At 44.6% G+C, this 22024-nt stretch overlaps 1 protein-coding gene across 1 annotated transcript in view; it reads left to right on the forward strand.

The window, feature by feature from the left end:
- Positions 1–19224: 19224 nt before the first annotated feature.
- Positions 19225–22024, forward strand: part of SFMBT2 (Scm like with four mbt domains 2) — a 216486-nt gene continuing 213686 nt past the window's right edge. Inside the window, 1 exon segment of the mRNA XM_007126577.4 lies at positions 19225–19345. The gene's annotated coding sequence lies outside the window, so the exon portion shown is untranslated.

The raw sequence follows: 22024 nt of genomic DNA on the forward strand, positions 1-22024 counted from the left end.
GGGCACAGAGGCACCTTCCCTGCTCAAGAGACACCCTGGGCTTTGCCATCAAGGACACTGCCTTTCACTAGCTGTGTGGCCTCGAGTGAATTCTAAACCTCACTCTGTCTTGGTTTCTTTCCACTGTAAATAAGACGATCATAACCACCTCACATGGTTTGGGGGAAAATTCAAGAAAAGAATGCTTGTAAAACTCCCAGCTTTCACAAATAGAAATAGAGGACACAGTAGAGTCTTAACACTTCCTCCTTTCTCTCAAAATCCACCATAACAGGAGAAACAAACATTTCCTAATCCCAAAATGAAAGCACACGCTCAAAAAATTATAGAGCCATCCCAGATCATGCAGATATAATCATGACACCATTTAGTGGCTAGCTCCGTGTTTTCGAATAATATGTTGGATGCCTAACTCATCAAGGGAGGCTTGGAGACTGGATCCGTTTCTCTTCCTGACACCCCTACTCAAGGAGTCCATGGAAAATAGGTTCATAGAGTTTTCCCAAGGGTAGCCAGAAAGTAGAAACAAAACTGGGCAGTGAATGAAGCAAAATGAAGACTGAAACCAGCCAGCTTCCTACCTGCTAAAGTCAGGATTCTAAACTTTATCAAGCAAACCATTTTCTTAATTGCATACATCGTTAGAGCTTGTTAGGGTTATTTATAAAACACTCAGGTCCCTTTTTCAGTATGGCGCTGGTGAACTGGCCACTCTGGAGTCTGTGTGTGTGTTTTCATGCAATCTGTTGGTGACCTCAGCAAGGAAAGCATTTGCTCCGTCCTTTTCAAACACAAATATCTGTGGCCTCCTTTCATTTGCTTCCCTCATGGAGTACTGTGTCCCCGCCTTCAGGTCTCCCTTTGTTTATGCTAATGTAATAAACTGTCCTCACGGAGTTCTGGCTAAACATAATATTAAATAGTCAGCACCATAATCAATTATTTTACCAGCAGGAATGGCTTGTTTATTTAATCTCTCTTTTAAAAATAGTCATTTCTAGAAAGGCATTTCGTACTTTACTTATTTTGACAGCATCAGGAAGCTCCACTGTTAATCAGAAACATGTTAAATCACACAGACATACATAAAGGCAACAGCCAAGATCTGTCAGCTGGATTGACTTTTACAGTGTAAAGCTGTAAAACATTTTATAGGAGGAAAACCCTATAGCAGCATGGTAAGCATATACTGTGTGACAAAGCTCAACCCAGATGAATCCACAGACGGAACTGGGCATTAAATACCCAATTTCATTTTAACAGACTATTTTTATAGGACAGGTGTACTTGGAAATGAAACTCTAATGACGGGACAGAATATTAAGAATTAATGAATGTATAGAAAAGATAAAGAGTCAGGGATTCCGAATCACTAAATGTATTGGTTGATTTATTTTGACAAGTGCAGTTTAGTTTTAATGATTTCAAATAACACTTCATAGTTGGGTACTAAAAATCCTGCTGGGTGTGTGTATGTGCACGGTAATAAAATCTTGGTAATATGAGTTTCACTGTAAGCCTTAGCGGCTAAATCTTCATTAAGAATAAGTTTCTCTGCAGGTTTGCGTGTCAGTGAAGTGAAATTTTGCAGGTCTTTTCTACTTCATGAGTTGATTGTTTTGATCACCATTATTTACGTCAAGTTCGGAATACAATTTCTTTCTGAAGATAACAGTGAGAATTTATCCCCTGGATAATCATTCAAGCTCTGGTGCTAGGTCTTTACATGATTTCAATATGTCACTTTGCTTTCTGCCTCAGTTTCCCAAGGAGGCAAAATAGGTAAATTCCTGGTGAGAGAATTAATTATTATCTGTGAAGAACTTTAAGGTCTTTTTATGAAAGAACTCTTCATGAGGAAAAATACTACGCCATATGAGATAAAAGAGCAAAGACTGTAGATTTCAAACACTGTGCAAGTTACTGAAGAATAAAAAAAATACCAGAGGCACATAATTATCTTCAGAAAGATGTCTATCACCAGGCAGACTATAATACAGTGATGAAAGATATATTAAAAAGGTGAAGCCTTCAGGGAATTAAGCACCGTGTCATCGGCAAGACTACTAGGATTCATGTTGTAAAAACTCTAAATCAAATATCTTCCATAAGACTGCATAAAATGAGATAGATCAGTCAAATTATAACCTAAATGTAAGCCTTCTAGTAATCGCCCCAAACCTTTCGCGGACTCATATTTTCCTCGTGCCTCTTGACATACCATAATTGATGCTTCATTTTTGACTCAGAAAACCCTTTCCATCCTTCCTTATAGACCCGAAGAGCTGGGTAATCCTGAAGAGCTGGGATGTAGGTTGGATTCCTCCCTCCATCACTTTTTGCTTCCTAGTCTCCCTGCCTTGGGTTTCGCGGGATAAGAGAGGAACGTGCCATGTATGTTTGTCTATGTAACTTCAGTTTAAATGGAACTTCACTTTGTGCTTGATAACTCTCCCTCAAAAAAATAGCTTGGTTTTTTTGGTCAACCCACAGCCCATTTGGTACAGAAAGCATCCAACTTTTGCAAAGTCTTGGGAAATATCATGTTTCATTTTGTCAAGGACAAATAACTGAAGCCAAAATATTCTTTCTGAAGACGACCTTGAGATGTTGGCTCTGGAATGATAATTCCAGCTCTGACGGTAATTTCCTACACGGCATCCACCATCCTCCGCAAAAATACATGCATAGTGAACCACTAGGGATACGGTGGTCTGAAGGGACCATGGGTTCCTGGAAGTGTCTCTGGTCTTCCATTTTTTTCCAGTAGTGCTGATCAGTCTTTAGCCATAGACCATCAGGAATTCTCAAATAAGTCACTTGAGTGAGGAAAAAAAAAAAATTTCTTTGGAATAAATCCCAGATGAGGATCATTGTTTTTAGAATCTTGAAACTCATGGTCAATTTAAGAGGTAAACACGGACTGAACAGACAGTGTGATAATGTAAGTGGAAGCACCCACTACATTGCTGGGTACACAGTAAGAGCTGAAAATATCCCAGGTGAATCTTTTATGCAGAAGGAAATGTGCTGAGAAAAGAGATGGATAACAATCTATTACGTGATATGGACAAATCCAATCAAATTCTCTTATGCAATGTGGGTATGAATTCAGGCAACTAGAACTGGATGTTGTTATCAACTGAATGTTTGTGTCATCCCCAAAATTCACAGGTTGAAATTCCACTCCCCAGAGTAGATGGGGCCTTTGGGAAGTGACTAGGTCATGAGGGTAGAGTTTCATGAATGGGATTAGCTTGCTCTCACGCTGGGTGGTGTAAGGACACAGTGAGAAGGCCAAAGTGGACCCTCATCAGACTCTGATCTTGGACTTCCAGCCTCCAGAACTGTCCAGAAATCAATGTTTAAGCCACCCAGTCTGTGGTATTTTTGTTATAACAGGCTGAATTGACTGAGACACAGGTCAACAACTATTATTCTGTTCAGCTTTGTTAAACACTAACAAGTGTTGCATTTTTCAGGCAAACTGTTGTACCTAATTACTTATCTCTAAGCATTCAGGGAGCTATTTCAATTTTCAATCTGCTTCTAAATACTAATTAATCATGAACCCCTCCCAAGAAGTTAGAATTGGGACCAACCATGTTTAAATAACCTATAATTGCTTTACCTCTCCCATGGATGAAAATATAAATGCTTCTGTCCTCCAAAAGGGAAAGAGAAAAAAATTCTAATAAATATCTAGTTGATTTGATACTGTTTGGAAAATCAGTTGAGCAATGGAAATGATTGATAATCATAGTGTACAGCTAAGATATTGCATTTAACATTTATATTTTTAGAAGAGCGTTACATTTAAAATATGGCAGAAATTATCATATCATGGAGAAAACAGCCTAAAAAAATTTTTTTTGCAGGTGTACCTGAAGACTGGGGAAAAAAACTGATGCTAGGAAAATTGCCCTCACTAAGGAAATACATTTTGCCCAAGACATTTTATCCCATTTGTAGAGATAAGGGTGGCTCGGAGTATATTGATTATGGGGTTCAACTGGTTACAGAAAAGCTGAAGTTACTTCCTATTTCAACATCACCTCTAATTCCCACTTACAACCACAAAAAATATTAATATGCACAGTGGTAGTTTAGAACTCCGTGAGTAAAGCTATTTTGTATTAGTCCCTTTATATTTTCCCATTTGCATTTTAATCTTGTCTCTATGGAGCATAAGGCTTTGAGTTTGGCTCCTTGGTAGCACTCAGTTTTTTCATCTGAAAAATAATGGAATTAAACTAGATCAGTGTGTCTCAAACTGTAATGGTGCATTTGAACCATCTAGGGGTGTTGATAAACTGCAGATTTGAATTCAGGAGGTTTCCAGGGTGGGACCCTAAGCATCTATCTACTCAGCTATGAAGCAGAGCCAGTGATGCTGGTCCAAGCACCGTGTTTTGGTAATGATGATAATTCACACATTTCCTTTCCTCTTTATAAGATATTTTGTTAGACGACCCAAGGATTCCTGTTTCTGTCATCACGTTGCTTGAATTGTCTGTTGAATTTAGGACACTCGGTACCTCGACTGCTCTCAGAATCCTGGAAAAAAAAAAGGTCCAGCTTAGGTTTTTCTGTTAATTATTTACAGTGTCTCTCTGCAGTCTACATCAAATGCTGGATGTGGTTAAGTTTTAATAAAAACCACAAGCTTGGAAAAGACTAAATTCAACTCACCTAAATGTGAGACCACAGACCCTGGCATTGATACAATGACCTCGCTACCCAGTAACTTTCTCCTTGATCCCTTTGAATGTTCTTTGACTACTCAACGAACGCCTCATTAAATGGCAAGCATTCATCATCTTTCCTTTCAGTTTCTTGGACTGTGGTCTGTCACCTGTAAATGAGGCAACTCTTACTCTTACAGGTGAGGGAGTGTGGTCTAGATGCTGTAGAGCAAGAGGCAGAGATTCAGGGCTGTCAGCTCCATTGTAATATGAAGATATTTATTTTAGGCATTATAACACACAACAACGTTAAGTGCTGTATTGAAGTACGGTTTTATTTCTATTTGTCTGCTATAAAATACTTTAAGAGGCTTAGGTGAAAAATACTGGCTTACTAACATAAGCAACACCTCCCCAGAGCCCACGTGACCATCTTGGCTGAGTTATTTAATTCCTTCTATGCCTTTTATTCCTTATCCTTGTAAAATAGGGTAAATTTTTCCCAGGATTGTTAAGAAGATTAAATGAGTTAATACCTGTCAAGTGCTTAGAACTACACTTGGCACAGAGTGAGTACCATTGAAGTATTTGTCAACACTTCCACTCCAGATCAAACTGTCCGATCTTGTTTCAGACCACATGCATTTATTTAGCTCTTAAGGAGTGATATATTTCTTGCTTGCTGTATACAAATTATTATTTAGCAGTCATGATAATCTCTAGTATTAATGAAACCTTATAACATGAAATCTTGATATAGTATAAATATTATTTTAATTTATTTTATTGTACATAGGCGCTGTGGAGGACACAAAAATTGCATGACACAAATTCTGTCCTCAAAAAATGTGTATGCATAGTCTTATGAGGGAGAAAGACACATACTTAAATAAATGCAACATAACAAAGAAGGCCTATTCCACACCCCAGAGTTGGGAAATATATTCAATATTTCCTGGCCACTGCTCTATTGCGAAACAAAGAAGAAAATCCAAGTCATTATATTACTACTTTGGGTCCTTGATTTCAAGTTCAAAGACTTAATTTTAATTTTCCTGATATTATTTTTTCAAAAATGGAACCAGTATTATTGTTTTTCTGATATGGAAAAGTGTAGACTATCTCAGAAGATTAAAGAAGATAGAGGAAACAGTAATTGTCTTCTGGAAGGGATTGCAAGAGGCAGGGAGCCTTAATTCTAATTGTTTTACTCTTGTGTCCTTTAAATTTTGTAACTTGTGCAAGTATTATCCATGAAAAACATTTTTCTAAATGAATAGATGCACATTGTAATAGACATTACACGATATATAGAAAGATATAAAGTAGAAAATGAAAGTACTCCAAATGCTACCACGAACACAACACTTTGGTACCTGATTCCTTCTTTAGGCATACATACATGTATTGTTTTTACGAAGACAGGATTGTGGTATATATGATATTTTAAAAATGCTTTCCATGCCAATAAATATAAATGTACAACACTCATTTTTCATGTCTGTATTATGTTTCATTATACACATGAGCCTTGGCTGGTTTAATTGACCCCGTATGGTCCTGTGATGAACATCTTTGTACACACATATTTGTGTGATTGTCTTGTTTTCCTAGAATATACTTCTAGAAATTCAACTGCGGGGCAAAAGTTCTGCATGTGAAGTTGAGATTGAAAAGAAACATAACATGAATAAAGAAATGAGCTATTTCCTTTCAATTCTCCCTCCATGGGAGAGAGGCGTATTGTGGTTTATAGGCAGGAGAAAAGGGATGGAGTCACTCTTGCTTCCCCATGGCTGGAAGGCGCAGGTGTTTGCCACTAGCATCACCTTCAGTACACAGGTAGGGAAACGGTGGAAAGGATGAGAGTGGGTCTTGCCTATAAGTTGTGACTGAGTCCATGGTTGAATTTCATTTCTCTTTCTCTGTTTTCCAAAAGGAAATTCACTGCTTCATCTTTGAAGTAGCATTAGCGTTCCTTCTGCTAATGGACTCCTAAGTAGTTAAGGTGAATATGGTGTTAATGCTTTCCTTAAGGAGGGTGGGGCTGGAATTTGAAGGGGATCAGAAGAGCTCTTTAGATGGCTCAGCCTAGATGATAAGAAGAGGAGAGAAATGGGGGGGGGGTGGAATGGAAAATATTAGATTTAGAAGGCCTCATTCAAACTTTAGTTCCCCCCTCCACCTCCCCTTAATATGAGGAAACTTACACTGGAAGGTTACATCACTCATCAAACTCATAAAGCTGGTGAAAGGCTGAGCAGGAAAAGGAAGTTGAGCCTAAATTGTGGTTCAGAGTCATTTGCATTAAACCAATCACCCTAATTAGGTTCATGTAGAGTTATTAAAGACTAGACAGTACTGTGCATGTCTTTCACCTAGGATTTGCCTTCCTGAATGGTGCAACAAGTTAGCTGGGCAGCCTGGAACTAACACCAATAGCAGGTCTAATTTTTGCCAGCCTCCTGAATACTTGAGTCCTCATGGGTTATTTTGAAAGGATCCACTCTCTTCAAGTGCTGGAGGATAATGTGGCATTGTATTCAAACTATTAAAGTAACTGATGCGATAAGTCTTGGATAATGCCTGCAATCTACCTTCAAACCTGAAAGAAAAAAAAAAGCTTATGAGCAAAAAACACGTTAAACATTTTCTTTTGGAAGTGTGGGAGCTTCCAGGAGGAAAGGAAGAACATTTGCAGCTCTGGCTTCAAGTCCTTTTTTGGAACCATGGCAAGGATCAAACAGAGGTGTTTTTTTCATAAGGTAAAGTGGGCAAGTGCCTGGGGTTGCTTGGTTTCTTGTGTGCTCACTGCAGAAGCCTTCCTCAACTGTAAAACTACCCTCTGCTCTCCCTCAGGGGTTCAGAAAATGTGCTGTACTTGAATATGTCCCTGCTTGATCCACATGTGCAGATTTTGTGAAATCTAGAATTTATGTAAACCATGTTTCTTCAGCCTAATTCAGGTAGACTTTGTGGTCTTTCTTTCACCTTTTATTCAACAGATATTTACAAAGCACCTACTGTGTGCCAGGCTCTGTTCTAGGGGTGGAGGATACAGCCATAGTTAAGAGAAAGTCCCTACTTTCGTGGTGCCAACTAAAAATTGGCCCTTGCCATCTGCCTCTACGAGGATGAGGTCACTGACCACTGTAGCCGCTGACCTTCAACACAGCCTGACAGTTCAGGGCAGAGATCAGGAACGAGGCCCTCTGTGCTCCGGGAAAACCAGTAGAACAGGCCTTCCGATAGTTAGATATTTTCAGGAGAAGATTTTATGAGCCCGAATTCTTGTATTTCCTCTCATCTAGAAAAGCACTAATCGTTAACAGTGACATCTTCTCCTCCTGACTAGCAGCCAGCCTCTGCCAACATGTGTGCTTGATGCACGTGTCCCTATTCACTAAAGTCATAAACAATACTGACCTCCCCTCCACCTCTCTGGAGCAGTTCCTTAGAGCTATCTGAGATGCTGTCTCCTGGGCTACAGTCCTCATTTTGCCCCAAATAAAACTTAACTTGCAACTCTCACGTGCATTGTTTTTTCAGTCCAGAGCACTGCTTTTGCAGTGGGAGAGACGGATGATAAAATTTCTTAAAAATAATATGATATGGATGATGGTAAGTCCTGTGAAGGAAAATAAAGCAAGATATAGAGGCTCTGGGGGAAGTGTGTTTTTAAATATAGAAGGAAGTAGAAACCTGGAGGTGATAAAGGAACAAGTGGGCCAGTACTTGAGCAACCGTAGTCCAGGCGGAGGAAGGGTGAAGGAAAAGGCCCTAAGAAAGGGCTGCGCTCAGCCTGTCCAAGGAACAGCTGACCCAGCTCTGGGAGAAGCCAGGGAGGGGAGCAGAGTGGACAGGACAGAGAGAAAGGCGGAAGTAGGAGGCACAAAGGCTGTGAGCGGATGTGAGATCTCACCCGGGTCAGGTGGGAAACCACTGGAGAGTTTTGGGCAGTGAATGGCGTGGCTTGATTTACTCTTCCAGGGCTCTCTCCTATGCCTCTGTGTAGGGACCCGATGGCTGGGGGCAAGAGGAGAAGCAGGAAAGCTGGTTTGGGGGTCACTGCTGAGCTGGCTGACCTGGAGGCTTGGGGAGCCTGACGGCTTGAACTAGGGAGGGAGGAGGTGAGGGAGCATGGAATACATTTTGAAGGTGGGGTCGAAGCATGCTGCAGCATATAGTGACTGCCAGACTGCTGTTTACTGAAACAAAACTGAAACGTACTAGGTAAAATATGAAAGTATCAGAAATGGTGACTCAACTATAGTCGTCAATATGGCAGTTTATAAATATAATGATGATGGGCTTCCCTGGTGGCGCAGTGGTTGCGAGTACGCCTGCCGATGCAGGAGAACCGGGTTCGTGCCCCGGTCCGGGAAGATCCCACATGCCGCGGAGCGGCTGGGCCCGTGAGCCGTGGCCGCTGAGCCTGCGCGTCCGGAGCCTGTGCTCCGCAACGGGAGAGGCCACAACAGAGGGAGGCCGGCATACCACACACACACAAAAAAAAAAAAAAAAAAAAAAAAGATGGATTTTTAAAAATCCACCTATCTTTAGTCATTAATAATAAAACAATGTGGTATGATAAAATAACATGAATAAGTACCAGAGCAGAAAACTGGAATCAGATGGGCCATACACCATACCCAGGGGTTCATCCCCTAAGTGGCCCCAGAAGAGTCTAAATCAATACTTGGCCAAGCGTCGGCCAGTCGTGGCAACTCCACAGGCCCATATCATCGATGCCGAGATATGTCAGGTCAAGTCTAAGGCTATCCCTTGCAGAATTCCCCCTTGCTTAGGGGAGGCCAGGCTTTGCTCTGCTAAAGCCATCAACTGATCAGATGAGGCCCATTGATACCAAGAGGATAAGCTGCTTTACTCAAAATCCACCGATTCAAATGTTTATCCAATCCCCAAAAACACTTTCACAGAAACATCCAGAATAATGTTTGACCAAACATCTGGCACTGTGGCCCAGCCAAGTAGACACAGAAAATTAACTGTCAAAACCTCCAAACCCCAAGTTCAGTTCACTCACACTTTTGCAAGAGGGAAGAAAGTTGAGGGGTTTAGGCATCACAGTGCTGGTGCCATTTATTCACCCCCAGCTTTATCCTCAAGCTGGTGGTCTAAGGATATACCTTTTTTAATAAATTCATTTACAAATGAATGTGTGTGCTTTTCCTGTGATAAACTGGAAAATTCAATTCTCTTTCTACTCCCGGCCATGACTGCATAAGACCTCTTTACCATTAACATTTCTGGCCTGGGGCCATGACATTGAATGCCAGGTGAACATTAAAGAAAGCCACCATAAAAAACATGAACAACAATGGGAAATTTACCTCTCATTGCCTTCTCTAGGGAAAATACAAAAAGACATTTTATACTTTTTGTGAAGAGGAAGGCTCACTTCTCTGAACTATTCGCTCTTTAGAGTGTCCGTCAAGGTGGACACCTTACTTTTAATTTTTGTGTGATTTTTTTTTTTTTTTTTTTTTTGGCTGTGCCGCACAGCTTGTGAGATCTTAGTTCCCCAACCAGGGACTGAACCTGGGCCCTGGTCAGTGTGACTGCACAGTCCCAACCACTGGACCGCCAGGGAATTCCCCTCACCTTACTTTTTATTTTTTAATTTTTATTTTTTTGTGGGAAAATGGACGTTTTAATTTTATTTTTTCAATTTAATTTAATTTATATTTTTATACAGCAGGTTCTTATTAGTTATCCATTTTATACATATTAGTGTATATATGTCAACCCCAATCTCCCAGTTCATCACACTTTTTAAAGCAATACAATCAGGGTTGTGTTGAGATGAAGTTGCCCGTGTACCAGCAAGTTCTCTCACAAGAGCCCAGCACTGAGGCTCAAGATGGAATAAGAACAATATTAATAGTGGCTCAGATTTGCATCATTCTTTGAAGCTGGCAAAATGCTACTGCAGCGTTGGCGATGAGAAAGATTTTGAGGTCTTTACACCTCTAAGGTTCCCCAGTTTGACACTCATTTATCCACAGATTTTTAAGAGTACAGACCACACTGCAGGGCACAGCATCCCCACATTGTTTTGTCACTAAAATTCAGTTTATAAAAATAGCTTTCTTATTAAAAGCATCGGCAGCCTGCTGCTGGGACTTCTACCCGGCAGTCTGTTTCCTCCTGTTCCAGAGCAACAAAACAGAAAGTAAATAAACCCGAAGAGTGCAAGCAATGGGTCACTCAGAAGCTATGCAAACAACCTTTGCTTTCAAAAAACAGAATCCTTATCATCCTTTTTCTTCCAAGAAGCTAAAAAAGCGACAAAACTGTGATGACTTTCATACAATCTTTCCAAAAGTGTATGCATGATAATATCCCGCTCCTTGTACAGAAGGGGAAGAAAGGGAGGTGCCTCACTCCATAGTTTACATTCAGGTCAAGGCCAAAGCCAAGACCAAATTCCACAAACATTCACTGAGCTTTTTCTGTGTACAAATTACCATGGTAAATGTCAGATTCTGGTTGTGATCTTCAGATATGTATTTTTTCACTACAAAAATTTTGTCAGAAGCATTCTTTTAATTGACAAATGGAATGAAGAGAAAAAACCTGGCATTTTTTTAAACTAGAAAATATTGGCTCTTTCAATGTGATTTATGCTACTTTGAGTCAAGAGAAGAAAGATGGAGATATTTCTGTCTCAAAGAATTCCTGGTTTCACAGATTTTCTTTCTTTCTTTTGTTCTTTTTAGCAGCTGAAGGCACACCAACAAAAGATTCTTAAGAAATAACAACCATACATTCCATTTTTATAGGTCTGTTGCTTCTACGAGTCCAGAGCAGTTTGAAACCAGTACAAATATGAAAGCAAATAGTGTGTAGCACAGTGTTTGGAATAAAACAGACAATAACTTACAATGACTTGGACTACAGCATTGCCTCACAACATGTCTTTTTCTATGATTTCTTTGACTCATGGTTTGGGCTAGACTTGAAAAACTTAGTTGATTATTAAACAAAACAGGAGGATTAAAGGAAATGTGTTTTTATTTTTTAGTACCCAAGTCAAAGCTTTATATCACTGGGTATATTATTACAATACATTTCCTTAAATTCTCTCATTCCTATGAGGTAAGATGCTATTATGTCCATTTCACAGTTGGTAAATCTGAGGCTCAGAGAAATTCATTGACTTATAAAGAATCTATTAGGGGACACCACTGGGATTTGAATGCAAGTCTCTTCATTCCTTATACCTTTTTTTCACTATTTTGGGCTGTAGTATTATTGTATGATCCATCACATGTGAATCTAAAACAGTGTTCTAGGAGGTGGTTATTGGTGCTGTTGTCTGCTTTTCAAACTGGGTGTTAAAATTTGTTAGACTTTTAGAGATGGACAACTTTTCACAAAAGTAGTATAGCATTGGTATGCGTGAACACGTTGCTTCCAAGAAGCAGAATCTAACTTAAAGCCTTTTAATATCATATGAATCAGTTGCTAGCCCCATTCTTGTTCTGGAATATTTTATTTACATTTTCAGGAGAGGAAACTATTGAATAGTGAAGTAAGAATAAAGATAACAGGAGAAGATGGTCAACGAGGAAGTGGCTGAAATGATCACACAGGGTGCAAGACCTTGGTGGTGCAGAAAATAAATTGGGGATATGATTTGATCCAATCGTTCAACCTGTAGTTATTAAACACGAATTTTAAAATGTTACAAGATTGTACTAGAAGTTTACGAACAATGCATATTTTGAGCAAGTGGCAGATGGGAGATGGAGCAGGTAATATTTTGGAGCAGGTAGTACTTCTGAAGCTTCTCTTATGTGCCAGTCCTTCTCTCTGAAAGAGAAATTTAATCCATTTTTACACAGAGACAGGTAGAGAGGGAGGAAGGAGAGAGAGACACAGAGACAGAGAGACAGACAGACAGAGACAAAGGGAAACCAAAGATGGCAGACCTGGGATTTAAGTACAAGTCCTTCTGGCTTCCAGTCCAAGTTCTTTCTTTTAAAACTTATGGTCGTGCCCCCAGAGTGAAAGCGCAGAGTCCTAACCACTGGACTACCAGGGAATTCCCAGTCCAAGTTCTTTCCATTCTAACATACTGTCTTAGGGGGCAGATGTGGATTCAGTAGAACCAGGGAGTTTTCTGAAGGCCTCTGGTGAGTTTGGCAAAAAGATACCTGTTAGCTCTGAGTAATGCCTAATGCAGCCCAATCTTCAGCGCAAACCATTTTGCCTCTTAAATAACATGAATACAGGCAGCACTCAATAAATATTTGAGGTTGATTTTTACTTACCAGGAGTTAATTTTCTTCTATATCTAATTTTTAATACATTTACCTTGTCAAGAAATTGGCTTGGGAAACCTTGAAAAATCCTTGAGTCCCTCCCCGGCAGGGTATGAAATTAAAATGAAAACCTCTAAGAACTTATCAACTTTATTTCAGAAGCATTTACAAGTGTAAAAATTAATCTTTACAGGGATAAGGAAAAAAATCACAGCACTCTACTGAAAAGCTACTTGTAATGACCCATTTTAAAAAATGGAAGAGGTTTTACTTTCCAAAGAAACATGTTATGTACTCTATATGTTATTCAAAAACGGAATGATTTCATATGAATATATTTCAGTTTACTTAAAACTACAGCTGCCAAATTGTTATCTCTAATCAAATACAGTAAGCACTGAATTCTTCCTTTACCCGATAGCTGCATTCCCAACACACCACAAAAAAAACAAAAAAAAACTATATTAAAAAATCTGAAAGCAAGTCAAAATTTGTTTCCAGTAGATGGCACTGCAAATCAAGGCTTTATGGGTCTATTAACTATTATTTCTTTGACCAGAATAATTATTTCTGTAGTGAGATGCACTAAAGCGACTTATTACAGTAAAATCGAATAGGTTGGGGGCTTTGAGGCTACAATAAAGCTGCATTGTCCAGTGTCCTGACGCTGATATTTCTTCTCTATTTAGCATAGTTGGGGATTTATGAAGGTAGCGGGTGCATATAACAAAAACTGTCTACTTGCTTTTACGTGAAACCCACTTTTTGATGTGGGATTTTGGTTACCCATTTTAATTTGTTTAGTCTATTTTATGTTATAAGTCCAAGGGGACTTTTTATACTTTTGCACAGTGCCTGATTCAATCTCACTCAGGTTAGTTAACTTGCAGAGGCAAAACTGAGCCTGGGTCATAAACCATACCCCTGACCTGTGCTGGTTTCTGGTGTGTGTATGTGTTTGTATTGGTCAATAAATAGCCTCAGTTATAGAGAATGTAAATAATTGCAGACAACTCCAGCTCTGCCACGTAAAACGTGACACATGCTTACATGACACATGACCATGGATCAGAGTCCCGGTTTGTATGTTAAGGAATACATGCTTAAAACATATTTAAAAACCATTTAAAGGAGACATTACACAAAACAGAGACTAGAACATATTAAATGCTATCACGTATGTAAAGACACCTAGAAGAGCATCTGGCACAAAATAGATGCTAAATAAATCTCCCCTCCTCTTTCTCCTTCTTTAATGGAGTGCAAGAGTGAAAGGCCAGGCCCTGCTCTGCAGCTGTAGGTGAGACCTCTGTCATTTCACCTCCCTGGACTCAGGCTTCCTTGCCTCTCAAAAGGGCTGGAAGCCAGGCTGCAAGATCTAGAATATTCTGCTTCATATAAAGTAAGACTCACAAGTGGAGTATGTGATACTAGACAGCCAATACAAGTAGCCTCAGAAGCTGGATGTGACTTTTGTCATAATGTTCGTCTTCCTCAGTGAAAAAGAAGCCATCAGTCAAAACTGGCACTTTCACAGCTAAACCATCTCTGCTCTTTAAATAAATGTCCTAGGAGAGTTCAGACATCACTAAATTTTTTTTTTAATACACCCTGTGTGTGCGCTGTTATTTTTTTCTCTTGTCAAGGAAGCCTGAAATTTCTTCATACTGTACAGGAAGCAACGGTGGGTTTCTGGAATTTTTAGAAATGGATGAGAAAGTGCTCCAGGTGATATCTTTGTGGAGCCCTTACTCACGACTACCCTCATTTACCCATTTAAATAGTGAGCTCCATCACCCAGGCTTTTCTCAGTGACTCTCAGGTACCTCGGCCCAGACACTTAGATGGGCAAACAAAAACCCATACGGTAAATACAAAAACACAACAGTAATCTAAATGAGGCAAAAATATGACTCGAGCAATACCTTTACTACTGATCAGGAGGGCAAAGAAGGTGTTTCCCCTACAGATCTGTTCCTTTTTTTTCCTCTTTGTGATCCCAGGGTTTACACCTTGGCTATTTTTAATTGGTAGAGATGGTGTTAGGATATTACGGAAAACAATCTGTGGCTTTGGGCCGGGGTAGATTGATAAGCACTCTTTAGAGTTTGAAAGGACTTTACAGAACATCTAGTCCAATCTCCTTTACCCATGAGAAAAGAATGGCACAGAGACATCATTTGATTTACATAGGTCACACAGGAAATTAGTGATGAAGCGGGGATGAGGTCATTTGACTCCCAATCCAGGAGCTAAGTGCTTGAATGGGTATAGGAGAAAAGGGTGAAAAAAATAAGGGAGTGTCTTCAGATTTCACTCTTAGTGACCTCAGGAGGGGTGACGGAAAAACACAATCTCACCTGGCCTAAGAGACAATGTGTTAAGATCCCAAGCCTCCAGCAAAAAGAAGATTGCATACATTCTTCAAATATTTGTTTATTTTCAAGGGCTTTTGGGGGACACTTTTCCATCCTTCTGCTATGTTAAGCTAATTTAAGTCTAATATCTCAGAGATTCTCTATGTTAAGGAAGCAAAATGGTTCATTTTCTTTAGGGCATTTCCTCATACGATAACTTAAACATGGAGTAATTATGAGCAAATTGACCAACATTCTTCTTGGTGTGAAGATTACTGTGACAAGATTTAAGTAATCATATGTCTTTAGAATAAATAAGATAAATAATATGCATATAGTTTTCGAATCTTCTGCAATACTTTTTGAAACACACAGAATAATGAGTGGGAAACTTTTCAACTGTTATTTTTATTCCTAAATATTTTCCAGTTAGCAAATATAATTTTAATATTTTATATACTTTAGTCTCATTCATAGGAAAGAATTCCAAAGTCCCTTGGAAGGCATAAATTAGATGTGTAGGTGTATTTTAAAAGTGATATAATTCATGGCATAACCATTGTTTAGGCATGAAGTAAGTTACACTCAGTTAGTGTGATCAAAGCCTTATTTTTGCCAAGATTTTTAGAAAATGTTAACAATTTACAGAGAAATCTCGTGGCGTTTATCATGAGATTTACGTGGTTGAACTTCTTGATTTGGAATGTATTATACCTTCTTTACTTTGAAACAGTCCCAGTTTTTACGGAGGCTTTATCTTTGGCTAACTCTGCTGCTTTCTCTCCCACCCCCCCACCCCCACGCCTTTCTTTAATTGATTTAGGGTGGATTCTACATCTGGAGACTCACATCCCTAAAGTATCTGCTTCTGAAATAAAAATGAAACTGGGAAGGTATTGGAATGGGATGAAGGGCCGCGTTAATTACCTCGGGGAGTCTTCGAACCAATTTCTTCTGCCTCATTGATGTCCTTGGATAGAGGAGAATGGAGGCAGAATGCAAAATAAAGAGCCAAGGAACGTTCAAGAAGTCACGTGGGAAAAGCAATATGAAAGTAGAAGGTTGCCGAACTTTGAGAAATTTCACCCTAGACTACGTTGAGATTCTTGGAGGTAACAATGTGATGACCATCGTGTATTGTGGCTTCATGATTTTATTTCTTAATCTCGATAAATATAAAAAAATCTAACTCCTCCACACTGTTCTCCAGACTCACGGGCAAAGTTATACAGGGGTCTGAGTACCCAAAACATAAAGAGACCCCAGTACTTTGGAGGAATCGTAAGATAATGTATGCACAGGCCATCGAGTTAGGGATTCGGTGTCCTTCTGCAATTGTTTCTTATTTTGATGAAATAACATTCCGTTTATAATAATGACTCAAAACTGGTAAACAAACCTAGAGCCGGCGCAATGGCTGCTGCAGCTCATGTCGCCGCAGCTCTTGGAGAGGGAAAGTGCATCCTCTCTGTAAACTGGAGCCGCCCGGAAGTCCTGGCGGGGGGGAGAGGAGCGATCCTCTGCCCCGTCCTGGGACCGAGCCCCGCGGCGAGGTTTGGGGCACACGAGGGAGAGCCATGGCCACCGCGGTGGACACAGCGCGGCGGGGAGCGGGGCTGGCTGGAGGAGGGGATTCGCTCTCAGGCCCCTCTGCTGCGGCTGCGCTTCAGCGGTGCCGAAGCTGGTGACCCTGTCGAAGGGAAGGGCGCGCGGGGTGGGTCTCCCGCGCTGTTAAGTCCCCTTGGGATGGCACCGTCCACCGCCCCCCTCCCTGCCTACGGGCCAGACTGTGTGTTGAAGGATCGAGAAGACGAGACCCGGGGTGGAGTCCAGAAGCCTGCCTGGAGTCCCCATTCCGGATCCCTAGTAGCCGCGGTGCAAACATGGACTCGTTTGGGAGCCGTCTCAGAGTACAGAGGGAGGCAGTTTGGGGGTGCAGGCGACAGGGTTAATGTGCAGGAACGGGGTGCGGTCGGTTTGAGGATTCTTCGCCTTCGGTGACCTTCAGGTGAAAGAGGTCGGATGTCCCCAGAGGAGGGGGCCAGGAAGCTGGAGGGGATGCAGACTCCGGCTGGAGTTTGAACTATGAGTCGCTTGTCCTTTCGGAGTCTCAGGTGGTACCTCGAATGGACGTGTGACAGGACGAAGGCGTTTTATACCTCGCAGAGCGCCCTCCAACATGCAGGGAAATACAATTTGCCCAGACTGCAAGTGCGCGGCGTCTCCCTGCCGCCGAAGCCCCCGAGGATCTCCGAGCTCCGCCCACCGTTTCGGTGGAGGGGCCTTCGCGACCGCGTGGCTTGGCTGGAGCAGTTTCCCGGCACGTCCCTCGCGCGGTTCTTCTAGACCAGCCGGGCCCCGCTGTCGGGGAGAGGACTCGCCAGGGCAGGACCCCGCCCGTCCCGCGCGCGCTCAGACTCTGACCTCCTCTCTCTCGGTCCTCCCCGCGCCCTGTCCCCCGCCCTTCAGAGCGCCCACCTATCCTCCGAGGACCTCTAGTGCCTGAGGTCTCCGGTCCGCGAGGACTCGCGGGGGTGGAAGGACGTGGAAGGACTTGGGAGGGAGGGCGGAGCTGCGAACTCGAAGCAGCCTTGGAGCGCAGGGTCCTCTGGCCCCCCCGGCCCGGGCCAGGGGAGAGCGCGGCGAGAGACGTTCTTAAGAAGGAGATGGACACAACTGGGAGACTCTGGGGGATTTTTACCCCTTGTGGCAATAGAGCAAAAACCCTGACAAAACGTGTCAGTTCTCCGTTTCCCACAGAAATAAATTCTAGCCCCCAGCAGCATCTCCTCGCTCCTTAGTACAGCAAAGCCCACCTTCGGAAGTTCTCCGTCTTGCCCACTCGGGCGTCGCCAGCATTTCCGCATTGGGGACATTACGTTCAGTCTCTGCCCAGCCGTTGCTCGGGCCGGGAAGCTCCACTTTGTCCTCCCCCCACGCCCCGGGCAAAGTGCCCGCGGACCTGCACACGCCGCCGGGAAACCCTGCCCTGCGCCCGTCTGCGCTGCCCCTGTTTCACTCCCACCATCGCAGAGGGCCACGTTTTTCTCGGGCAGGATTCCTTTCCCGCCCTACAAGAGCCAGCCCAGGCCAGGTGCCCTCTGCGGTCGCCCCGGCCCGGACATTTCCCCAGGACACGCCGTGGCGACCCTCGTTACCTGTGTCCTGCCGATCGCAGCGGCAAGCTGGCCCGAGCAACCCCAGCTGAATTTCCGACCCCTCTGGGCTCGTTTCCCTGGAAAACCTTTCCCCGACCCCTCCCGCCGTCCCTAAGGGGCCAGGAAATGTTTCCATCTCCATAGAAAAAGCGCAATTTAAGTGCCGGGTGGGGCGCAGTGGGCGGGACGCGGGTCGCGGAGAGAATTGAATTTCTCTCCGCTCGGAACCAGCCTTCGGCGGATAAAGCGCAAGTTTGTGCATTTGGTCCACGGAGGGATTGCAAACCGACGAAACAGAAAGTGTTCCAGTGAGATGCGGAGTTTGCCCAGATTTCCCTGCAGATGGGTGTGCGGAAACGCCTGTGATGGGAACTTTCTGCAGATCGTGTATGGATGGGAGCTAAAGAAAAAAAAGGGAGGGGAGCGGGGCGGGGAGGGGGCAGTGAAAGCGTGAAATGTGTCTCTGTGTGTGTGTGTGTGTGTGGGGGGAATGTGCCCAGACGCGGGGGCGTCACAGGGGGGGCGTCACAGCGGGGGCAATGGAAGGAGGGCGGAACGTCCCGCAGGCTAATTGGCTTAAGACGTTCTGCAAGCGCTTGGAAAAGGTCGTTGAAGGAGTTCGCTGCACACACACAAAATAATAATCTTAAAAAAGAGTGCCGGGCATGCGCACAGAGAGGATGCCATATTGGAATGAGGCTGTAGTGGGAGTCGGCGGAGTGGAGCGGGCGCGCTAGGGAGGCGGCGGGCGGGGAGCGAGCAAAGCAGAGCTAGCGGGTGAGGCCGGTGTCCCCCCCCGCCACGGCGGCGCCCGGGGTCTTGGTCCACGCCGCGGGGAGGACGAACTTCATCAGGTAGGACGCCGCGCGGTCGCTGTCCCCGCGCCCAGCCAGCCCAGCGAGCAGACCTCCGGCCCGCAGGTTGAGCGCGCCGGTCAGCTTCTTTTTTCCAGCTCCGAAAAAAAGGGAAGCTGGAGCCAGCCCGGGGCCGGGGGACTGGAGGAGGGGGTGCTGAGGGAGAGGAGCGAAAGGGAAGGACAGGAGGAGAAAGCGACAGCACTGGAGCAGAGCCCCAAAGTCCGCTCTGCGCTCCGGGTTGTCATTTTTGCTCCCCCTGTCCCCTTCCCCCGGTCCCTCGGCTTTGCAAAGCCCGGCCTTGCGGGGGTCCGTCCGTAGTTGCAAAGTGTCCTCCTCCCCGGGGGCAAGCTGTCCCCTCCTGCCACCCGCCTTCCTCATTTGTGCGCTCATTTTAGCGACGCAGCTGCCCTTGCTACCCCGCGCTCTCTCGTTGGGGTCTCTTTCTTCTTCCTTTTTTTTTTTTTTTTTTTTTTTTTTTGGTGTGTGTGTGTTTGGGGTGGCGGGGGGAGTGGGGGAGAAGATGGTGGGGTGAGGACTGGAGACCAACCATCAAGGGGGTTAAAAATCGTGGACACATTCGGAATCCCCCCTTTGGAAACATTTGCCTGTGCAGCTGAAATGAAATTGTCAGTAGTAGTTTCGGAGCGTGCTCCCGCATGGATGATCTTTTTGTTCTTTTTTTTCTTTTTATTATTATTATTTTTTTTCTTTTACGTTAAAGTAATATCCTGTCACTGGGGCTTTCCTGTTGTCTACTCTCATATGACCTTTCAAAATTACTAATCTGATCTGGCTTTGGAGTTTATTTTTTTAATGTGTGTGTGTGTGTGTGTGTGTGTGTGTGTGTGTGTGTGTGTGTGTGTGTTGGTAAAATCCGCCAAAAAAACAACTGTAGGAACTGCTAGATATATTTACTGATTTTTGACCCGAGGCGGCGGGAGGGGATTAACCGGAGAAAGGGGAAGCCTTAGGTGAGGGAAGTGGTTGATTTGCGGTGGCCAGACGCAAGTCCAGAGCCCGATCCGTACTCGTGTTTTCTTGGAAGCAACGGCGGGGAAGGAGTATTTAGAAGCTGTGCCAGTTTCAATATGGCGGGCTAAGGTGGCTTTTAAAAACTGAAAATAAAGGTTTTGAGGTGGGAAAAAACCCAACCGGAGGTGCCATCTCTTAGTTTCAACTCTCTTTGACTACTCCAGTAGCTGCTTTAGCGAATTAAATGGGAAAAAAGAGAGGGAATGAGCTGCCCTAATTTTTTCCGTGGTTAGAGTCTGCGTGTGTCCAGTCCATTGCTAAAGGGGAGAGGGGTCCCGCTGGCCCGGACCGGGGCATCCGAGCACAACTGCTCTGTGTGCCTTTGGATCAGTGTGCATACCTGTGTGTGTAGTTGGCGGGGAGGGTGCCAAAGAGATCCGCCCTGAATTCGTGTGTGCGTCTTGCAACCAGACCCTACCATGATTTGACATGACAAACTGCTGACACGTGGTGCAAAATACATGAGGGTAGAGGGAATGATTTATTTCGGCTTTCTAGGAGACCGGTTCTCTTTCTCTGTATGCTGGATCCTGTGTGCGTAAAGCCCGGTAGGTGGAGCGGGGAGGTGCTTATTAAAAGGACTCACTGTCCACGGTTTCGGGTGAAGTCGGACTGCAGACGCCCGTGGGGTTCTGTGTGCAGGGGGCGCGCTGCAGTTAGCGGTGGGCACCCGGTGCAGTTCGCGCCGCGGTGGGGGGGCCGGCGTCCGGGGCTTGGTGGGTGGGGTGGGGGAGTGAAAGTGCAGCGGCGGAAGGGCGGGGGCGCGCGGACCTCCGCTGCATAGCGTGCAGGGGGGAGGGGAGGAGTTGCTTTTGGAGTTGCGCTCTAGGGGCGGTGGGGGATGGGGAGAGCGTTAGCGGAAGAAAGTGTCCCTTGCTCTGATCGGGCTCCGAGAGTGCTGGATCCGCTAGGGGCCTTCTCGGCGAGCGAGCGGGGGTGTCGCCTTGGGCTTTGAGAGGGCGGCGAGGTGCCGGGGAAAGGCCGGCCTCCGGGCCCAGAGAGGGTCAGGGAGCGGAGTTTGAGGGCAAAGTCGGAGCTTGTGAGTGGAGCCCGAGGGAAAGCAAGCAAACCGAGCGCCCTTAGTTGGGAACTGGGGTCCCCGACAGGGGTCGCTAGTGGCCAGGATGCAGCCGCGGAGCGGAGGTCGCGCAGCGGTGCCAGCGGGGTGGACCTGGGGGACTGGGGCCACACGGCGGCCGCGCGCCGTCCCCAGGGCCAGGCGAGGGCCGGTCCGGGGGACCTTCTCTGTGCCCGTGGCCTGATGGGGCGTCTTCCTAGTGCGCCAAGATGATTTTAAATCATCGGGTTAAAAAGATAGCGCTGGCCAGGTCTGTAGTTACCGCAGAAACGTGGTCTCTGGGCATTTTCAGAGGCCTGGAGGGAGGATCGATGGGGTCAGCTTGTCTTCCCACTTAGACGGACGCCGCGCTGTCGGACAGGCCAGTCCCTCGCGGCGGCCCGTGGGTGGGGCCTGGGGGGAAGCATCACCAAATGCGAGACCCCGCGGCAAATTTTCCCTCCGACCTGGGCGGCGGGGCTGAGCGATCCGCGACCCTCAGGCCCAGACGCGCTTCGCACCCCCAGCCCCCGGGCCGAGTTCGCGGCGCGTCCGCGGCGCTCCGGTCCCGCGCGTCCCTCCGGGGA

This window comes from Physeter macrocephalus, chromosome 11 (assembly GCF_002837175.3).
Source record: "Physeter macrocephalus isolate SW-GA chromosome 11, ASM283717v5, whole genome shotgun sequence".
Lineage (NCBI taxonomy): Eukaryota > Metazoa > Chordata > Mammalia > Artiodactyla > Physeteridae > Physeter > Physeter macrocephalus.